The sequence below is a fragment of the Nansenia antarctica genome, assembly GCF_963989245.1.
Source record: "Nansenia antarctica genome assembly, chromosome: 9".
NCBI lineage: Eukaryota > Metazoa > Chordata > Actinopteri > Argentiniformes > Microstomatidae > Nansenia > Nansenia antarctica.
The window spans coordinates 12,549,138-12,572,746 of NC_137679.1; the positions used below are offsets into that span (position 1 = coordinate 12,549,138).

At 41.7% G+C, this 23,609-nt stretch overlaps 1 protein-coding gene across 1 annotated transcript in view; it reads left to right on the forward strand.

Annotated features, from left to right (window-relative positions):
* Positions 1 to 23,609, forward strand: part of immp2l (inner mitochondrial membrane peptidase subunit 2) — an 85,860-nt gene that overhangs the window by 12,949 nt on the left and 49,302 nt on the right. The window lies entirely within an intron of this gene.

The window sequence follows — 23,609 nt, forward strand, 5'->3', positions numbered from 1 at the left end:
GTGTGAACAGGACGTTCAGCCATTATGAGAGAGAGAGAGGGAGAGAGAGGGAGAGGGAGAGAGAGAGAGAGAGAGAGAGAGAGAGAGAGAGAGAGAGAGAGAGAGAGAGAGAGAGAGAGAGAGAGAGAGAGAGAGAGAGAGAGAGAGAGAGAGAGAGAGAGAGAGAGAGAGAGAGAGAGAGAGAGAGAGAGAGAGAGAGAGAGAGAGAGAGAGAGAGAGAGAGAGAGAGAGAGAGAGAGAGAGAGAGAGAGAGAGAGAGAGAGAGAGAGTGAGTTTGGGTCCTATATTGCAGATTAATTAAACAGGAACCATGTTACTACAGTCAGTGGGGGCTGATATGGCAGTGTTGTATGACCATGTAAGCACTCATCATATTCAAGTGCATTTGCGGTAATAAAGGTGACATTTCTACACAGAATATTCTTGACAATCCCTCTGGCATGATCAGCTCCGCTCTATTACCCACGCACATTATATTATAAACGTGTTTTTAGTCTGCATATACTGGCTCAACCAAACATCAAACAAATTGACGCAGTTAAAAAAAAGACAAATATAAATCTGTTTTCCTATCTGCCAAGAATCCTGTATTTAAATTTCAAATGTGATGTTGTTGTTGGCGTACTGCAGGAGAGACTGGCTCTCACTTATAATTGGCACTCGTTTTAAAAGCAAATGGGAATATTCTAGTCCATAGAGTAATATCTTATTTACAGCAACACTCATTTTCAGGCAATAAGAAAAATGTTTCTGTCGCCACGTTTATGAATCCATATAGAGTGCTATCAGGTGCATTGGGCATGTCATACTCTCAGACTGTTGATTGTATGTTCTGCTGTAAACAGATTTCTGCAAAAAAGAAGGGGAGAAATGCTGTCCCTAGGTTATAAATAGGTGTCATCAGAGATGAATAGATCCCCCCCCCCATTCCTGGCACTGTTGTTTTGTTCACGACAAGGTTTAACGATCACCATCCTGGAACGACAGAAAAAAAAGAGCCTGAGCAAAGTTTGACGTGAACGTTTTTGCTTCTCCGAGTTATGAATATTCATGGCAAAAACACAGCAGCTATGTAAACCTTCAAAAGCTTCACGTCTGCATTCTCAGTAGTGTCTTCCTGTCCGTTTGCTTTTGAAGTGTGAATGCCAGGAAGAGGGAAAAAAACAGGACCTGGTTTTGGACTGAGTTTTCTGACTTGAGTTTGTGTGTACAGTAATGAGCCTCAACACAATCCAGTTCAGTAACAGCTCACTGAACTCCAGTACATCCTGGCTTTGTTGAGCTGTGTTTTAGCCATCCAGGACCAAAGTCCCATTGTTTCTTTTACAAAAACGGGGTGGGGGGGGCGGGGGGGGGGGGGGACTGCAGAGAAAAGCAAAAGCCTCTGAGATGCTTAGAAGAGCTGACAATCTGCACTCTGCAGGCATGTTGCTTGGCCAACAGAGCAGCATAAGTCGGTGGAGTTCTTCTCCTGCAGCCTGCAAATGCAGGGGAGTAGTAAGGCTGGGTGGCCTCCCTTCCCTGTGCCATGTCCCTGTGGAAGAGCTTGAACAGAACAGACCCCCCACACTGGGAGGAAGGAGGGAAGGAGGGAGGGAGGGAGGCAGCGGAGGGCAGGGTAGGGCAGTAAGGGAGGTTTACAGAGTTTGCTTTGCCGAGAGAGATGATTTCAGTCCGTCTCTCCCAGATCACGATGTTTTGACGTGTGAGTTGACTGGTCGGTGGCTAACGGTGTCATTATCTCTAATGTGTGTGAGTGCAGCAGGAGCTTGATGGCTGGGTAATGGCCTCTGTTAAAAGCAGGCTGTGCCCTTTGAGGTATGAATACCCGATTCAACTCTACACACACACACACACACACACACACACACACACACACACACACACACACACAATCAAACATGCGCCCATAGGTGCACATTGTTCAGAGCAGTCACACCTGAATTGACATGTGATTGATATTTTCGTACTCTGTGTGCTAGATTTAGACCCTCTCTTAAAGTGTTTATATTTGAATGCCCAGAGGCAGCCAGTTCATTCAACATGTTAATAAGAATGGACTGAATTAGTCAATTAATGTAATGCCCTGTGAAATCTCATCACTCTACAAATATGTATTCATGTATAAACTCCTGTTCATCAGGGCAATAAATGAAGTATTCATATCTTTGCGTTTAGATTTAGGGTAATGCTTTATGCTTAAGTTGTTTAAACGTCTCCCAGGTAAACACACTGAAAGAGTGAAAGGAAGAGTTGTCTTGGCTATCAATATTTGATCAGTTAAGGGTTTGATTCTGGAGGGGGTTCCAGGGGTCCAGACAAAGACCCATGGCGAGGCTGCTATGACCCAGACTTTGGAACGGCTTGCCGGAGGACTTGAGGGTGGCAGAGAGTGTGGAGATTTTAAAAAGACCTGGCTTTTATCTAGTGTTTATCTCAACTCAGACTTTTACTCCTATTTCTTATCTCCTACCTCTTGTTTTATTGTGTTGTATTTTATTTACTATTGTTTTTATATTCAGCACTTGGAGTTGCATTCAATGCATGACTTGGATGGCTATATAAATAACGTTTGATTGATTGATTGATTGATTGATTGATTGATTGATTGATGGAGTGGGATTGCTTTTTCTTATTGGCTTAGTGGCTCACCTTTTTGAAAGTTGTATCTTTTCTTTAAAAAATCTATTTCAGAATTGTACAAACATTTTATTTGGAATGTCTAGGTCATGGCCTTTTTACAGACAAGGTTCTGATGCATCAGGTTATTTGTGTCCTCCACCCTTTTGTGTTGTTCACCTAACTTTGCTGGGGCCGTAGTATTCAATATTCTACTGTTAATGTTGAAAATGTCTAGATTTACTCAAGGATGACCAGCCAGGACATTGAAGTACTGTAGCATGTCAACTGCAGAGTCTATTCATGGAAGGATGACCAGCCAGGACATTGAAGTACTGTAGCATGTCAACTGCAGAGTCTATTCATGGTACAACATGGCAACATGGCAACATTTTTACCAGAGAGCAAAGTGTGATAATGTTAAGTCAATACAAACTGATTCATTGTTTAATGGATGTCCCCCTGCTTCACACTTAACACACAAAAATAAATAAATAAATGGTTGTATTTTAGGAAAGGCAGAAGTACAAGTTATTTCATCATTAGGCTACAGTTGAATATGCTTCATAGGTTTCCGGGCAAACATGGCTGATGCTTCAATAGCATTAGTTTAATTAAAGCCAACGTCTGCCATTTTCCCAGTAATTTCAAATGTTGTATACTGTATAGGCCTACCTCTGGATTTTGATAAATATGACATATAAATAGCATAATGAGGTAGTAATAATATCCCCCCCTTTGATCAGAAGGCATCTGACGTTATCACGCTCATCATTGCAGTTTTTGTCACTTTTATTACTTATTATTTAATTGTTGTTGCTGCTTTGTTGGAGTGTCGAGAAAGATCCAAGATTAATTTAATCAGATTTAATTACAACTCTCTCTCCTAGGTACTCCAAATTCATTCATCTTCATTATGTATTTAATAATCCCAAAATGTGACTAAAATGTATTGTGTGTTTTGTTGAAACACTAATTAAATAGGCCCATAGAGGTTAGGGCTTCATAATGATCCTCTTTTGTAACACAACAGTGCAGCTGTTGGAGAGACAAGCCGTACAAACGTGCACCCTTGTTTAAGTGGGACAACCTCTAAGCCTCAGGATTTCGAGCAGTGAATATTTCACCTCAGCCTTTTTCTTGTTGGGGATATTGTCTCTCTACTGGCCCTGTAACTCAGCTCCCTGTTCAATTCCACTTATCAGATGTGATGAATGAACGCCTCTGCCTTGGGTAAGTTTTTACGTTTAGATAGGTCGCCTTGAACTCCGGTGCGCCTCAGAAAGTTGATTGGGGTAAAAAAATTCCACAGTCAACAGAGAGAAATGGCTAAGAACCTTGACTTCTTTAGTGGTTGTGTGTGTCAACATGACGTATGAAGAGAGCCAAAGCCTAGCCGGTGTAATAAGAACCTTCGGGAGCCGCAGCAGATTGAAGCCAGGGAGGTGGGGGTGGTGGTGGTGGTGGTGGGGGGGGGGGGCAGGGGATAAGGTCTATGTTTGGAGTTCACTTCATCAGAAGAGATGCTGCAGTAGTCCACCTATAGTGATACATGTGGTAGTCCCTACTCTAAATCCGAATCGGTCGGTCTACACTCAAACGAAACGGTATAGATAAACAGGTTGTTTTCATAGAACTTTAAACAGAGAGAACACAGAGATTCCCACTCGGCTGTCGTGATGTCTCTTGTATTTTAATTAATTTCAGCCCCTCTCTGTTTTTATGTTCCTATCTCTTGCTCCATCTTCCCCATGTTACAGTACATATTGGAGAAGCTCCCTTCATGAGGAGACGTGGAGAAGAACCGGTTCTCCAAACACAAATGATGTTGTTCATTACATGGCAGACCTGTCACTGATCCCAGCGGGTGGTTTTGCTTATGCATGGAGGAGATATAACTCTCATTCACGCTCCGTGTAATTGCACAAACATCAAAGCTGTTTTTTCTGGCATTCACATCCATCAGGAGGCACGCGGCAATGAAATGGGAATTATCTCGACATGAAATATTTCCTAATTTCTTCCATTTAACAGCAGCTCTCCTGCCCAATACCAAGGGTAGGTTACTCCCTTGACATATTGAGGGCATGATAAAATAAAGCTTTAAGTTGAAATTGGGGCTGGATGGAAGGAAATTGGGTGTTTCAAATGCCAGGGGACAGGATTTATCATTTGGAGTGTTACAGTGACACAAGTCGGAGATGGTATTATCCCGTGGCCTCAATGTGGGGCTCTTTCGTAGTTCGGGCAGAAACTGAGCCGGAATTCCTTCAGTATGGGCTGATGTGTGACAATGGAGGATGTGAAAGTGTAAAACAAGTGGCTCGATTTAAGAGTTCTAAACAGATACCCATACAGGCCTTACAGCCCATTTTGTGTGTGCTGTCTGTGCTTTAATGTTCCTTCCAATTGCTGATAGGGCCAATACTGTACAGACAGTATAAGGATGGCTTGAGTGCTCTTTAAAGCAAAACAAATTCCTGGGCTGTGGACTATGTTTAGCGATTGCAGTTGTCCCACGTATTATTATTTTTTTCTTCCACAGGGCCGTGCGTTAAATTCTCTGTCACTTGCGTTTCACCATGCTTATGCTAATCGTGCCAAATGTTGCTTAAACTGTGCCTCTTAAATTGTCAATGCTTCACGCTTTGTAAAGTACTTTCCCTTAGTAGGCCCGCTCTCTGCTGGCTTGGCAGGCATGCATTAATTTAAAAAAATGGATTGTAATCATTGTGCAGGGTTGGCAGGGATGGCACATAATTCCAGTGATTATGGCGTTTTGCTCCGGCATCACATGTGGGATGTGTCTCACGTGTCGCAGCGGCGCAAGCTTGGCGGGAGGAAGGAGACGTGAAGGAGATGCAGTCAGTCAGTCTTCAGAGAATAGTACGGTAGTCTCTGCCAGGGCATTGCTTTTCCTCTGAAGTGATCAGTCGCCATGAGCAAAACGTCCTTTAGTGTAAGGCTCTGTAGGTATAAGCTACTGTTCTAGAATCCTTTACGTGTCAACTATTTTTGCGGAAAATTATTTAACAGAGTTGGAGGCCCCTCTGTGTTGAGGTTATTGTGGGGTCGTTGTTAGTTGGACAGAGGACCCTGCTTCGGTGCTGCTATGGTGTAGCGATCAGCGGGCAGAGAGCTAGCTGCCACCTTTAGTCCAGACGTGTGTATTTATAAACCGTCATTGAGAATGATGGTTTGTCCTCAGTTGTATAAGCTCAGTTCTACTTGGGGGGGGCGGCGAATCACTCTGCAGACGCCCTCCCCCTGGCAGAGGTACAGAGGGGCAAGTATAGGCCTGTTATTTTAGGTCTGGTAATTTGTACTTTGCCTCGTGGGGTCCAGCCCAGGGCAGGCAGGAACACAATACACGCCCCCCTCACCACCACCACCACCTCTGCCTTCCCTTTCAGCATCCCCTCCTCCACCCTCTGTATTCATGACTTTGTGAGGACCTCTGTCGTGAGGACAAACAGAACGCCGTCTGTTTGGGCCACCGCAGGTGACAGCCTGGCAGCGTTTTGGGGCAATAAACATCCAGTCACTTCAGCCCGGCCCTATCTGACACCGGAGGCGGGGACCCAGACGCCCCCTGGGCTGACTTAGCCCATTTCTCATCTCCACCTCCACTCAGGGAAATTGAGGGGCGATGGAATCTGCAGCAGTCAACTGTCTGCTGAATGGGAAATGTATGAATGCAGTTCCTCTGACAGGGCTCTCTTTTCTTTTTTTTTTTGCTTCGACCGCATCGTTCAACTTTGAGACAGCCAGAAACCCTCACCTTCTGATGGGAGCAACGTAACTCCATTTATATCACAATTCATTCGGTGAACGGATGACGCGGTCCGGAAAACTTGACGACTTTCCCGAAAAGTCGGACCCTCAATCGTTGCTTACGAGCGTTTATGTGCCGTCGAACGCCGTGTTATACAGAACTCTGGAACGTTAGATAGTGGTTAGATCTGTTTTTCTTTATTCTGACTTTATTCTGAAGGATTAGGCTCCTTCTTCCAGTGCTGTTTTACAAATTCCCGTCCCGTCCTCTATGGACGGAGCCTCCTGACTCTCTGGTCAGGGCGTTTTGCGTTCTCAGGGTGGGGGTCCTGCGTTCTCACGGTGGGAGAGGTTGACTCGGGAGGCGTGCGATTAACAGGCCGCAACGACACAGCCAGGGATCCGGGTTATCTCACATCTCGGCTGGGCGGCAGACGCCGGATCGGATGCGGTGCTTAAGCCATGAAATATGACCCATAGCCCTAGGCTGGGTGTCAGTCCCACACTCCCACTCTGCTGCTCAGGACCCAGGACGAGCTCCCGCAGCGGACCTACTTTAAAGATGATAAACGACACAGGCACACCAAGGGCACCACCATGATGACTTGAGGACCCAAGTATCACATGAGGGATTATCCTTCCACATCTTTGAATAAATAAGAGCAATGACATGGGTTGGTCCAATGACTTATAAACCGCAGTTTTTTTCTTTACTCGATGTACTCGACATTCATCATAAATGGCACACCAGTTGACATTACTTGATACCGATCTATATATACTAGTACCCTTCATCGTGACTCTAGTCAACAAATAGCTGGATGGACGTGATGTTTTAACAAGGATCCACATTTGTGAGAAATATTCAGTTATCTTCCATTGTAGAAATGTATTGCCTCCTCTAGATGTCTAGGCAGCGCATGATATCACTGTAAACAGCAGTAATCCATGGCATGTTTGGCAGTCTCTCCCAGGCCATCTCTGGTAATCCTGGATCTTAGGGTTGACGCTCAACTATGCAAACGAACACTTCCAGTTAGTTGTGTTTTGTACTATTTCTGTCGGTCCTGTCACACACCATGTATCCAGCCAACCTGCCTGCCCGTCTCTCTGTCACTGCACCACTGGAGTAGCTCTCTTGGCTGCATTTTTAGACGTTGCTAAGGCAACAAGTGGAAGCTACGCTATCAGTCATCAGTCTGGCTATTTTTCAATTGGGTTCATTTGGCTAGGCATTTGGCTTTTGATGCAAATCTGGAAGGGAATGATAATTCTGGAAGTCACATTTCCATAAGAAATGGACAGACCACTTGCCACTACTGTGGACTTTCAGAACATCCAATACACGTTATATTGCAGCTACCATATATTTTTTTTCCCTAAACACACATAAGGAAGCAGCTGTTCTATTAAAGTTTTTTTTCATGAAGTTAGGATTAGTTAAAGCTTGAGGTTCCTTTTTTTTGTTGGGAACTGATGACACATTACCTGTTCAAGCAGTATGCTAATAAATTAGGACATTTCAACTGATTTACTTATTTTTTGGGTGATTTTTCTGATGGACTAGAGTCTGTGGTTATACATTTATTTTATTTTATTATGGTTCGCAATATAACTGTTTGGAATAACATTTTTATTTTTATTTTGTGTCATCGATGGCTTGAGCATTCCTGAAATTAGAATGACTTGATATCGTGTCATGCATCTATATCAATGCATGTCTTAAATCAGGATTTTACACCAATACTTTTGTGATGGGTAGGATTTGTGGATTTTGATACATCGTAGGCCTAAGCCTTGCTGAACAATGTATGCACTTGCACTGATCAAACAAAGGACCATATAAAGGGAATCATCACCTTGCTACTGTTGTCCATACATCACCTTTCCTGAGGTGTAACACGCGTTAATACGTTCTTTAATTGGGAGACCAATGATTTCTGGTTCAAGAGCCTCTGATTTTCACTCGCGATTCGAGAGATTAAAGATTAGCGTGAACGTGGTCAAAATAATGTTTTTCCAAACCAACCTGTTTCCATTGGCACAGGTGCAACTAATTGTCTACCTAAATACACCTGGGCCTATGCTATCACCTCACCACGTGACAATCAATTACGAATAAAACACTAATAATAATAAAATAAACATTAATCCTGAAATATAAATATAACTCAAAACATTCAACACAAATCATCCAAAATAAAAGCCCCAAAGTAAAAAATGCCCATAACAACACCAAATGTCAAATTATGTCAATATCACCCTATCTCCATTCAAAGTACAGTATGGTAATTACCCACTGCATTAAACGTATGGTGTTTGCCTAGTGCAATGGAGTAAATGTGGAGTAACTGTCTTTTACATTGTCTGAGGTGTGGTTTTGAGGTAATAGTCCTGATGCTGTTTAGATGTGGCAGCATCACTGAGTCATTGAAGTCTAATTAAACTGCTGCGGTAGCTCTCCCGGCTGGCTGGCTGACAGGTAGCACTACAAAGCACGACCTTGGTCCCTGCGCTGTTACTATGACAGCCAAGAGCTTTTGGCTCCCCTGTGATATTGCAGGAATCTGCTTTGTACTAACTATGTTTTTTTTATTTGCTCATGAAGGTGTGTATGTGTGTGTGTGTGTGTGTGTGGGTGGGTGAATGAAAATACAGACAGTTAATGATTCACAATTTGAGTGCCTATTCTATCCGACAGGATTGAGTTGTACACTTACTTCTTCTTACTCCAAATGAGATGAAATGAACTATATATCTTTGGTGCAGCCACTGTCATTTTGATCAAAACTGTCTGTCCACAAACAAGTGAGAAGATGGCACGCATTTCATATTAAAGATTCTCCCCAGTAACAGAGACATGTCCTATCACAACAGAACGGGAATTCTGGAATCTGTATCATTTTCTCATTTAAAAACCAAATATTGTTACCAATGAAAGTATGCTGCTATTTAACCCAAAATAGAAACCCTTATCTGTTATAGATGCGGTCGCAGTTTCCTTGACGACTCCTTGGTGCCTCCCTCTGGCACCCCCTTTAACAGGCCTCAGTCCCTGTTCCCCGTCATCAGGGACTAATTTGTTGCACCTGTGGATGTTTGACACCGGAGTATTTATGTGTATTTTGATTTGCTGTCATTGCCTACCGTCTGCTCTCTGCGCTGCGCTGCACCGCACCTGGGTCCACACCTACAACAAACCCTCACACTTGTCTCTCTGGGATGGATAGAACCCTCACACTTGTCTCTCTGGGATGGATAGAACCCTCACACTTGTCTCTCTGGGATGGATAGAACCCTCACACTTGTCTCTCTGGGATGGATAGAACCCTCACACTTGTCTCTCTGGGATGGATAGAACCCTCACACTTGTCTCTCTGGGATGGATAGAACCCTCACACTTGTCTCTCTGGGATGGATAGAACCCTCACACTTGTCTCTCTGGGATGGATAGAACCCTCACACTTGTCTCTCTGGGATGGATAGAACCCTCACACTTGTCTCTCTGGGATGGATAGAACCCTCACACTTGTCTCTCTGGGATGGATAGAACCCTCACACTTGTCTCTCTGGGATGGATAGAACCCTCACACTTGTCTCTCTGGGATGGATAAAACCCTCACACTTGTCTCTCTGGGATGGATAGAACCCTCACACTTGTCTCTCTGGGATGGATAGAACCCTCACACTTGTCTCTCTGGGATGGATAAAACCCTCTCACTTATCTCTCTGGGATGGATAGAACCCTCATATGTGTCTCTCTGGGATAAATATCTATATATTTGGGGGGTATTTACTGTCCTTCTCTATCTTTAGGAGCCTTTGAAATACCAATGTCCTTTTTGGACAAACACTTGTACCTAATATCATGGCCCTATATCTGATGTAGAGCGTGTGTTTCTAGCCTTTACTCTACTGCATTGTAGACATTGTTTTGTAGGCAATGCAACTGCTGTAGGGAGAGTTTCAAACAGTGTACGGTATACAGGTGCATCTCAAATAATTAGAATATTGTGAAAAAGTTCATTATTTTCCGTAATTTCATTCCAAAAGTGAAACTTTCATATATTCTAAATTCATCACACATAAAGTGAAATATTTCAAGCCTTTTTTGTTTTAATGTTGATGATTACGGCTTACAGCTCATGAAAATAAAAATCCAGTATCTCAAAAGACCAATCAAAAAAAGGATTTATAATACAGAAATGTCAACCTTCTGAAAAGTATGTTGATTTATGCACTCAATACTTGATCAGGGCTCCTTTTGCACAAATTGCAGGCGGAAGCATGAAGTACAAAATCTCCTGGTAGACGGCTGCGTTAACCTGTGTGGGCTTGATAAAACACAGTGGACCAACACCAGCAGATGACATGGCAAAACGAAAATCGAAAACGAGATATCATATCTCAAGGGGTTATTCCTAATAAAGCAATTTCCTCATCAACTTCACACTGGACTTCAAGCAGCTTGAATTCTGTGCCTCCCTACTCTACTCTACCTTGATTTCCAAATGAAATGCAACATTTGCCACAGGCTGATTGCCTCCATGCCACGCCGCATTGATGCAGTAATTTGTGCAAAAAGAGCCCCGACCAAGTATTGAGTGCATAAATGAACATACTTTTCTGAAGGTCAACATTTCTCTATTATAAATCCTTTTTTTCTCTATTATAATTTCTCTATTATAAACCCCATTTTTGTTTCATTACATGAGCTGTAAGCCGTAATCATCAACATTCAAACTGAAAAGGCTTGATATATTTCACTTTGTGTAATGAATCTAGAATATATTATGATTAAATTATGGAAAATATTAAACTTTTCCACGATATTCAAATGTTTTGAGATGCACCTGTACATATCCTCATGTTCACTAAATGCTCAGGTCGATTAATTTGTCTCTGTGACACTCTCAATCACAAGTCATTTGAAACGGGATCAAAGCATTGGTCTTAATTATCATATTTCATGTAGAAAATGTAATCATTGCCTCGCCACTGCTCTGTTTTCTATGTTGTCGTGTGATAATTATCTCCAATGAATTTTGCATGAGTCAAAGGAGAAGAGAAAGCTAGCATTTCTAGTTCAAGCACAGCGCAAATGAATCTTACATTTATCATAGGTCACTGAATTCATTTTCCAAATGGCAATTGGTGTGATTTCTCCTGGGAAAAGACTGCTGGCAAGTTGGCCTTCCTGCTTATTGCTGCACCTGTGGTGTGAGGTGTGAATGGGGATGTTCCGTTATGAGGAAGTGATGACATGCGGGTGACATTCTGGGGAGACGCAGGCCATGCTTCTCTGATGTGTAAACTGAAATAGCTGCTCAGAGGGGTCACTTGACTCTGGTTGAATCGACAGGAAGATATAACATGTGATGGAAAGTGTTGCCAATCCGAGGGTGTGGAATTTACGATGCTCACGTAATTGAATTAAGTGGATCCACCTTTTGAAAGCCATAATTTAAACGGGGGGGTATTCACTACCAACAGCTTCCCCTGGTTTACTCCTCTCCCATTTACTTGATTAATCAACCAATGAATGGATTGACTGATGCCCTTTCATCTGGCTTCCCAGATGTTGATCAGTATTAAAAGTCAAGGAAGAAAAGCAATTTGTAGATCCGCACTGTTCTGATTTTAAACTTCAACTGTTCATGCCAACAAATGATCAGTTTGGATCTAAATGCATTTATCTACCATCCTTTAGTTTTGCAATCTTGTCATTTGGCTGGAAATATTCAATGAGCATTGTGTCTCCAAGCTAGAATTGTCTTTGATTACCAGAATTTAACAATCTGATCCCTGTGGCTATTTAACATTTGCATAGGTAAACTGTTTGACAATCGAACTGCAGGAGAAAAATAAATGGATGTGACTTTGACTAATTACTGCAAACGAGTAAGGTTAATGCTGATTTAAATTTCAGCTGATAAGTAATTATTGCTCTGTTCAAAGTGTGGTAGCTGCTCTATGGACACTATTGGATCGAGCAAAATATTGTTTAAACTAGAAGCAGAACAACACCAAAAGCGTTGAAGTCCTCTCCCCTAGTACAAACCCGCTACAGCCATTACTTTAACTGGGCATGGCTGTATTTTTCTCAGCCTGTAACTACTATTGGCATGGGACAGTTTATGTGTTACTTGTGTAATTAAATCTTTGGATACCCTTCTAAAATCAATGGCAAGTACCAGCATAAAACACGGTCATTGAATTAGACACTCTTTTGTGAAGGCCGCGAAACAGCATGGCTTGCAGTCGATATCACTCACCCGTGACAGAGGCCTTGAGGGACTCTTATGAAGCACAGACTGCCTCCGGACGTTGGTGTCATCATTTGAAGCCAGTTGACATCCCAGTCCCTCTGCAATGTGACCTTGTCCTCCTGACAATAAGTGGTCCTTTGTACTGTTGCCACCATACAGGGAATTAAGGTCAATGTTATATCAGTTAAGTAAATGCTGTCTCCCAGCTTGTTCACTTTTAATGAAGGCCCATTTTGGAGGTAGAAATATCATTACAAATGATCACTTGTAAGTAACATTCGTTCTCACCTGAAGGAGGCACGTATCTACTGCTTGTGAACGCTAGGCTTCAATTATTTAATTCAGTGCAAAAACGGTTCTGCCAATATGAAGTACATTTTTATTACATCATTTATGTACTCCTCTGTCTGGAACAGGAAAAGTGCCAATAACTGTATTGGAACTGAGTCTCAGAACAGGTGTTATGCAAATACAGGTAGTTTACAGTCTGTTCGGATCAAATATTTATCCTCCGAGGCGAGTAAGAATACTGTAGGTCTATTTCCTCCTACAATGGCAATTTGAAATTTGAGTGTGTCATTGTGTTGTTGTCTTGATACTGTTCCTTGGTGGATATCCCAGTGACAGGTCATTATGTGTCTGCCTGTAAGCGACGTCAGGACTCTGAGCAGGCAGACAGAATGTCTGGATTGTTTTTGGCATGTCTGCTGTGATGTTAAGGTGCGTGGCTGTCGTCTGGATACCTCCAGTGACATGGAGACACAGCCCAGCTCACGACCCTGCTCCAGTTCTAGACATGCCATAGTTAGTGTCCACGTTGTCCATGTACAGTTAGTGTCCATTAACTGTAGTGCTGAGTGCATTTTACTCATGTCACATCGGTCAGGGAAATGGGGGTGGTTTGAAAATGAGCTCCATCCGCTTGTTGTTGTTGTTGTTTTTTTTGGTTTTATTCTTGTTGTCCATTTTTAAAGGGGCAGTCCAGTGAAAACTGTGATTTCAATTTCAAGTATTTGGAGTGGAGTTCGACGAAGCTAGCTAGCTAGCAAGATAGATTGATTGATAGCTGCCTGATTACAGTAGCTGACTGGTTATTATAATAATTTGGATTAAAATCTAGCAAAAGAACTCAACAAATAGAACCGAAAGAAACTGAAAGGAAAAGTATCTCCTCCTTGGATGGTCAGGACATGGGTTTGCCATAGGTAGTGTGTGCTCTGTTGCGGAAGCCCCTCATTTCACACTGATGTCCTCTTCCCCTGATGACTTGGCTTTTAAAAAAAAGGTGACAAAATGGAAAACATAAATGAAAGGGGCTTACATAGCAGTGAAGAATAATTAAGTCTCCTCTATACCCATTCAACCATTTTCAACCTTTCAGAATCACTGTTGAGACCTTTAAAAACTTCACTGTGTTTTGGGGGGTTTGAGTGCATTTTGGGGCAAGAGATGTACCGCTTTTGTGCAGAATTGTTTATCCTTGTATTTTAAAACAAAACTCAAAGGAGAACCATCCTCCTCTTCCTCAATGGACAAGCCACTGTTGTAAACTGCATGGGAGAACCATGGGTATACACTAGAAGAGCCGTGAGGGGTCACAGTGACCTCTGTGAGTATTTTTTTTTTTTTTAAATATCTTTGCACTCGGTCAGGACCCTCCTTTCATGACTTTTCCTAGATATGTGCGTTCTACCACCCAGTATCCTTACATTTTCAAAATCACTTCAGGATAAGATAGTATAAAGCTGTTTTGCAGTTTTTCTGTGTAGGAGGCAGGCTAAAAAAAAGAAGCGCCCTCTAGTGATCTCTGTGTGTAAATAGCAGATTTACATTCTAAAAAGGCTCTACTAGTAGGTAAAATAGGCACGGCTGTTGTAGTGTTAAAACAAGTAAACAAGCATCTTTGAAAAGAAGCATATAGCCATGCTATAAGAGACTGCATCAAAGGTAGAATTCATGGAAATTGATGGCTAGCAATCTCATCAGTGGTCGATTTGGAGAAGAGAAGCTTTGTAAACTGCAGCTAGCTATCGTGTTAATGTTAGCTAGTTATAAATACTACTACTACTACTACTACTACTACTACTACTACTACTACTACTACTACTACTACTACTACTACTACTAATAATAATAATAATAATAATAATGCATTTATTTAGAGTAGCACTTTTCTCAGTACTCAAAGACACTACATTTTATGGAGAGAACAAGAATCAATTAAAAGTAAGATAAAAGCAGCCAGTAAAAACAACAATAAAAATAGTTAAAGATTAAAAGCAAGTTTAAGAAGATGGGTTTTGAGGGGAAGTATGAAGGAGGAGAGCTAGCAAGTATTGTGTTCACCTGGAGCTAGAGATAATGTGATAGCTAGCCTACTTATTCTGGGTGGTTAATATGCAGAAGTCTAGCAGTAATTGTCGCTGGGGTAGGCAATTGTGTGTTCAGTAACATTACGTTCATGCTGAATATTCAGTTAATACATTATTTATGTTACCATGCCCAGCCAGCCGGCACAGTCTGTTTTCCGGATGAATATAGGCGTAAAAAAAAACTGTTTTCTTATGCATTGTGACGATTTTGGCAAGAAATAATATCGCATAGCAGTTTGTTGTTACCTAGGCAACTGTACCTGTGTGCTACTGAAATCAGAGCAATTGCAGTTGGCTGGACTTCCCCTTTTAATAGAACCTCAGTTTCCTAAGCTCATTAGTAATCATTTTATCACTCTCTGTAATCAGAAACCACTGGGGAGGCAAACCAAGGATATTAATCTATTAAAGGAGGCATGGCTGTCTAGTCTAGCAATCCATTGGCACTTCCTTGCACACTATGATAAATGTGCATCGGATTTGCTATTCATAGAGACATTGCAATGCAGAAAGGGAATGTCCCTTTTTAACTGGTGTTGTGTGTGATGTTCTGTCCCACCAGGACACTGACTTATGTTTAAGCATGTTTGAGTTCCGGGGCGTCTGATTTATGGACGTTGTTTGGGTGCAGACTGAGAGCTCATCTGGGCTAGCCAGCAGGATGTCTGTGAATCTTGATATGGGGGAAACTGCAAACCGCAGATTGCTGTGGGAGGCATCTCTGTTGGAGGCTGAATGGCCTGACTTTAAAAAAAAAAAAAAATATAGTTACACTATATCATTTCACCAGTCGGTTTCTCCCTCTTTGACTGTACACTCTCAAAGAGACACTTTCTGTTTGATGTTCCCTTTTCCCCCCCCTACCACATTGTAACCTAACCATTCCCAACTGGGGTTATTTATCGATCTGAGCTCGTTTGTTTTAGTTTAGTCTCTCGTCGTTGTGGTATGAGTCGACCGTAACTCTGGGGGCGTCTGTCTCGGTTCTGCTGTCATCCCACCACAGACAGGGTTCAAATCCTGCCTTGTATACCCTTTGACCCGGAAATAATCTCTTCTCTGTGATTTCGGCTGTTTGAATAAGAAAATACATCATCCGCTGCTGGTATAAGTGACTCCCAAAGAAATGTTCGGCACTGGAAAAAACTGACATGAAAACGGCCATATTTGGCTGCTAAATGTACTCCCACCATGATATAATTGAATATTGTTCATTATTTTTGCTCTCCCAAACGGAGACAACAAAAAATGCGCAGGTTAGAAGATTGTGCTTGTGCGTCTAAGTTTGTCTTTAGGTGACGGATGTGATGCAGTCATGTTACTAGCATATTGAGGATGTCCTCTCTCCTTGTAATATAGTTTTTCCCCCCCAAAACGTCAGGGCATCCGGTCTCTGTTATAGTGCCGCTGTGTGAGATGAGACGCCATAGTGAAGATATAACATCGTCTGTCACGTCGTGGCCGTAGCAATACGTAGCGGGAATGGCTTCCTACGATAAGCAGAATGGACGACTGGCGATGTTCATGAGTCTGAAACACGGCACAGTGTAATGTCTTTTTAAGGGCCTGTTTTTAGTAACTCTCTTCCACAGATAATCGATCTCTGTCATCTACCTACCCCCCCCCCCCCCCCCCCGTACTTTGGTTGTATTTCACAAACTCCTTTGTGATTGATATGATGCAGTCATGTTTCAGTTAGCTGGTTCCTGTCTGGTATGTGGAGTTCATTTGAGCTGTACGGTTCATACCTGAAATGACCTGAATTATTTCATTGCAAAACATGGGGAGAATCTTTTTTGTTGGTTCGTTTATTGCCCGCAGTGTGGACACAATCGCCCAGTCAGCAATATATGTGACTTTTACAAATTGTGACTGCCCCTTTTGTCACTGCTTATTGTCACCATTGAGAGAGAGAGAGAGAGAGAGAGAGAGAGAGAGAGAGAGAGAATGCTATCTGCAAATGCTCTCTTGCTCCTCCACAGCAGACCAAAAAGCACATCTGTTCTAGTATTTAATGACTGTAGTATCATACTGTGTGCAACACATAGACAACATGCAACACGCACATGTTCAGTGTTTTACACAGATGCTAAAAAAAACTAATCAATTTGTCTCATTGTCATTTGCAGATGTACTGTAGTCCTCACAGGGTGAGGCTGGTGTACTCTGGTGTTAGGCTCTGCACAGCTGTCAGACAGGAAGAAGCCAAACAAGTCTGTTGCACATTCCCCTGGGAAACGCTCCAATGCCTTTACATTTTCTGGCTGCTCTCTCTCTCTCTCTCTCTCTCTCTCTCTCTCTCTCTCTCTCTCTCTCTCTCTCTCTCTCTCTCTCTCTCTCTCTCCACCTTCTGCCTTCCCCTTATTTCTATCAAATCCTGCCATCACACACCTGCAGACATTCTCCCCATCAGTGTCTCAAATGGTCTCACATCTTCAGATACTGATGTCTCTTATGGTGCAGTCTGAGAGGATGGGGAGGAAAAACGACAAGATGAACTGTTCCTGTTATGTGTGCGTGTGCATGTGCGTGTGTGTGCACAGAGAAAAGAAAGAAAGCGGGGCCGTCATTGTGTGACAACGTCTGGATCCATCGTTCGCCTCTTAAATCCTGGGTTGTTAATGACGACGAGGTGCGTCTGCAGACCCTGCTCGGGAGATGACGGACGGGGGCAGGCGGAGGACAAACAGAGCAGCCCAAGGCTTTCATTCACTACCTCTGTCCTCCCACTCCATCTCTCTCTGTCTGTCCTTCTTTTGCTCTCTCTCTCTCTCTCTCTCTCGCTCGCTCTCTCTCTCTGCTGAATGAGACTATATTTCTATGGTTTTATAGTTGTCTGGCTTTCTACGAGCCCTGTGTGTGTGTGTGTGGGGGGGGGGGGGGGGAGATATATGCATGGGGAGACTAGGGGTCTGGGGTTGGAAGTGAAAAGAGAGTGATTAGCCTCATGGTCTCTCATACCATCTTACAGATGGCACAACACCATTAGCTTCTAGTCAGAAGTCGTCCCTTTTGCAGTAACATTTGACGTCTTGTTTGCTTGTTTTTTTGGTATCCCCATATCCTCTTAGGATAATAAGCTCAATTTAAGACTTGAAGTGAAATATAATGTGTCACGCTGTTACTTTTTTGATAGCCTCGAAAATGTGGTTAACATCTTTAACCTAACAAGCATGCCGTAGCCATCCTTTTTAGGCCATTATCTCTATTAAAAGAGGAAGGGAATCTATTTAATGCCATCTCTGTTGTGTAATCCAATCTAGCCTCTGGTTCATCGATACGTTCCTCCCTCTTTTACGGTCCTCGGTGAAGAGACTTTCATGTTTCTCTCTCACTCTCGCTTTTTCCATTAGCAGGAGGAACATTCCTAAATGTCAGTGTGAAATTAGGCCACCTAATTGGCGGACTAATGAGCAGATAGAAGAGCATTAAGTGCATTACTATGCAGTCGCAGCCATGTTAGACACGCTTCCATCCGACGCCTCCTCGCATCCAGTCTTTATTCCGTCCTGTCGGTCAGAGACACACCGTCAGAGAGAGCGATGCCACACCGTATTTCGGTGTTAAACGTGCTGCTTTGACGTCTGAGGTACAGAGCTTTGAGGAGGCTAGCAGAGGGGGCGGAGGAATTCTTCTCCGTTTACTGTCTGTGGTGCTTGAAGGAGCAGCGGCGGCAGGCGGCGGCATTTGATTTCAGGAGCAAGGCTCAGAACGCCAACTCAGTGTCCTGCCCTACAGGACTCCAACCACCCCTAGGGTGAACAGCAGAGCTTGGCTACTCTGAGTCCCTTTTCCTCACTGGCCTCCTTAACTCTACTCCACGAGAGCTAAGGGTGAAGAACTAGAATTGAAGTAGAATATTCAGTTTTTTTAATATGTACTTAATATGTAGTTTGAGGTCCATGATCAAAGTAGAGACTTTCCTCTCATTAGGAATGCAGACAGGCCTCAGACAGGGTATTAGGCTACTTGGTAATCGTGTCACATTATCTGCATTATCCCTTGATTTACTGTGGAGATATTCTCCTAATTAAAAACTATAAGTCACAGCTTTGTGTCATGCCGATTATGCAAGCCATTAGCTGTGTTGGAATGTTTATGCTTAGTAAGTAACGGCAGGTTTTAGGAACCGGCATAGGTGACTTGATAAAGTAAAGTAACACTAGATGCATCCCTCGTGTGTGTGTGTGCGTGTGCGTCTTTGTGTCTGTGTGTGCGTGTGCGTGTGCGTGTGTGCCTGTGCCTGTGTGTGTTGGGAGTCGGTTCACATTTCAGGGCTCTTGGTAGAATATGATCAACAACAGGGATCTCTCTTGCCCATGGCTGTTATTGAGTTTTTTAAGACCGTGCTTTGCTGTTCGGGCTTATGGACTGTGTTCCATCTGCAGTGTGGAATGAAATGTTCTCCTCTCTCCAACAAGCTAATATAAACTGTGAAACAACAAAACGTAATGTCTCCCCGTGGAGCAGTTAAACGGACTGAAGAGGAGACGTGCACGTACACTTACTGTACCCACAGAATCACAATCAGGTTTACTGTTACCTCCCAGTATACAAGTAGAAGAGAGTATCATTCTTCAGGCTTCAGTTTCTTGACATTGCAGCAACAAGAGAAAAATGGCAATAGTTAAAGAAGAACAATAAGACAAGAGACAATAGAGTAGTATAATAATAGAAGTAATAAAAAAGAAAATAGAAATAGCATGAGTGCAGCAGTATATGACAGCAGGTAGCAGTAGAATAAGGTGCCTGTGTGTGTGGGATGTGCTACTACATTGATTCAAGGAAATCACATTTAGCTGATCTGTAGGTCTGCTTACAGCCAGAATATTTAAAATACAAATGACACATGAGTGAGGCATAAGATACTGTAGGGATGAGATGAAGTTAGATATATGAAGGATATGCAGATATGCATATATATCTAGATATACTTGCAGTATACATAGTAGATTGTCCTACAAAGACACTTAAATTTAGATTTGGTAATCTAAAAATTAATTAGACCCCTATACTTTATTTTATTTTATTTTTGTTTCTTTTTATTTTACTACTCAATCTTTTCAGTTTGTAAAGTGTCTGAGTGTCTAGAAAAGCGCTATGTATTATTATTATGATTATTATGATTATTATGATTATGATTATTATGATTATTATATGTGGGTTATGCATGTTTAGCGGGTAAATACCAGTCATTAGTACAGTAGATAGATATGGCTAACTCTGAAGCTCATTTTCCTATCTTCGTACACATTTTTCCACATATCCCCTGCTCTCTACATGGAATCATAAATCATAAGCCCCCATGTCCATCCTGTATTCTTGTCAGGCGTTGGCTTGTCATTCTTTTATATGACTTTGACATTGACATACATTATACTGTGGGCAGAATCCTGATTGCATTGGGACACTTACAGACCCTTCAGAGTCTGAGGCATGCATATTCAAATCTCTTTTGATGTGGTGTAAATATTGACTTTAATGTTCTGTGGACTTTTATCTTTAAAGCCACCTTCATAGTTCATACCCCCCTCTTTTTTAAGTTAACTTTTAAGTTAACTTTTCCCTTAAGTGAGGTGTGCTAATTGTAAAGTTGATCTGGAGAGAGATATGCAGATGTCTTCTTTCATTAACTATTTTGGTTTGGTTTTTTCTTCCATCCTCTAACTTTCTTTTCCTCGTAATGAGCACTTGACTTCAGCTAGTGTAATTACTGTAGTCCAACTTTATCATTCAGAACTCCTCAGAACTCCAAATAAACACAGGAAAAAACTGAACTTAAAGTTGTTATGTCAGATAAAAAAACTCAACGAAACTAAAAAAAGGAATAACATTGTACTGTTTTTAAATCATACCCTCAAGAGGATACTCGTAGCGACAGGATAGGAATTTTAAGGATTTCATTTGCAATGTTGAGTTCACTCAATTTCAAATGTGTTAATATGCATGCCGTTTGTTTTAGCCGATAATTATTCATACTAATTAATCTAGATGGAACTGAATTATATTTAGCATATTTTTTACCCATTTGCATATCTTTGCATAAGACCTATATCAAACTATTTTACATTTTCAAAGTACTCTTTTGCGTTGTGCTGGTGTCATAATACATGTCTCTTGAAATCTCTGTATTAAACTTGAGTTAATAATAGTAACACTGGCGAGTGTGTGAGGGTGTTTGCCACAGACGAATCCACAAAGGTCTTTTTTCAAGTTCATTTTTTTCCGGAGTGGGGCAGTCCTACTCATATTTTTCTTTTTATTGAGATAGAGACAGTAGAGATTGACAGGAAGGATGGGTGAGAGAGAAGAGGTGACATGCAGGATATATCCACAGCCGGAAACGAACCAGGAACCCTGCGGTGCTACGCCACCAAGCGCATGGACATCATGAACATCCTGTTGTTGGATGACATCATACATTTTGTTGTAGTTTGTGAAAAGTATAAACAAGTAAAAGTTAAAGGCAAACTAAGCACTAAGTAAAATATCTAAACTCACGTTTTGTGATGAAAAGCAGGGATTACCTAATGCTTCACGGCCAGGTAACCGTGACAACGCAATGATAGGGTCAAAGTTCAATATATTTTAGACTAGCTAGCTAACCAAATTATATATTATAATTAATAACACTGACTAAAATTGTTAGTCACCCCCCTCAAACATTTTTTAGACATATAGATAGACGTAGGTGTCACTAGCAATGCCACACGTGATTGATACCAGTTGCATGTAGAGAGATACAGTACTCTGGATACTCTCCACTCCAACAGTGATCAACAAAGATGCCTGCAGCTAGGCCTGTCGACTGAGGATTTGATGTTCTTTCTAACTTGTCTGCTGTCTTGCTGTTGGACTATTGTAGGAAGCACCAACATTTGTCTGGCAGTGGTTGTGTGTTCACTTCTTGGAGGCTTGGCAAAAAGGTCTTGTAGGAAGAAGAGTGACATAGGGATTTGCAGTGCACTGACTCCCACAAGGTTGAATATTTAATACGGTGAATATGTTTAGGCTAATTTCAGAAGGCTTTAGCAGGTTATTTCCTTCATTAAGGTCATGAAAGTCAATACATAAAGGTTTGAATTGGTCCAGACAGATCATATTTCCTTGACATTCCCATATTCATTACATCTACTGAGGTTACGCATTACAATCTACTTAAGATTAAGAGTCAAATTGTTTTGGATGAAATTATATGGGAGGTCTGTTTTCCTCGTATAACAATACTCATTACAATCTCAATCTCATCGCTCGTTTAAGGGTGTAATTCATCATCATATTTATTGTGGTTTTAGGCTTTATAGTGCATTAATAATGTTCCTCATTTATCTTCCACTGTCATGGCAGCTTCTCAGCTTTAGCCTTGTTGTGTGAGACTTTTTTTTTTTAAATCAACATGCATCACAGATGTTCTAATTGTTGGTTATAAATCTTAACTCTAATGGTCCTGTCATATGCACTCTTATTCGTGTTTGCAAATACTGGAACTATTCAGAAATGCAGTATGTCTTTAGAGGCAATTAGTCAATTATAATTGGAACAGAAATGTTGCACATTTTGCTGGCGAGGACATTACTGCATCTATTGGAGTCTAATTGTCCTCCCTTTCCATTTGACAGCCACTTTTCCATGAACTTTATTAGTATTCCATATTACTGAGAGTCTTGTGTTTTGGATTTCAGCTGACTCTCTCCTATCACATTGTTATTCTGTCACCCATACGTCTTAGATTAGATTATATTATATTAAACTTTATTGTCATTGCATTGAGTACAAGTACCAGACAACGAAATGCAGTGTACCAGACAACGGAATGCAGTTCGAAATGCGAAATGCAGTTCTTTCCTGCTGTTTGAAAATTGTTAAAAGCACCAACACTTTGTTATGTCAGTAGCAATTGACTGAGCTTTGCTCTATTTTTTATTTTTATTAAACCTTTATTTAACCAGGTGACCTCATTGAGATAAGGAATCTCTTTTCCAAGAGGGACCTGGCCAAGAGGGGCAGCACAAGGACACAGGCATACATTCAATACACAGATAATAAGATAAGATACATAATACAAAATAACAAGAAATTAAGAGCAGTTTTGGGAGGGCACAGATACTGAATTAAATGACAATTCCCAATAAGGTACATAATACAAAATAACAAGAAATTAAGAGCATGTTTGGGAGGGCACAGATACTGAATTAAAAGCCATGACAATTTCCAATACTTTCACCTTCTAACCTTTTAAAAAATCGTTATGAAAGCTTCATAACTGATTAGTTCTTTTAATTTTAAGTCTTTCTGGAGAGTATTCCAGGCAGAGGGGGCAGCGTACTTAAACGCTCTTTTGCCCAGCTCAGTACGTGCATGCGGAACATTTATGCAATTATAAAGTGTCCTGTGAGTGGAGGCTATAATGTTCATGGTTTCTGAGGAGATATGTACACAGATAGGTAGGGACCAGGCCAAGGAGTGTTTTATATATAAAGCTCAACCAATGGGTATACCTGCGTACATACAAGGATGGCCAGTCCGTTTTTATATACAATGTGCAGTGATGAGTAAGGTGTTTACAACCAGTGAC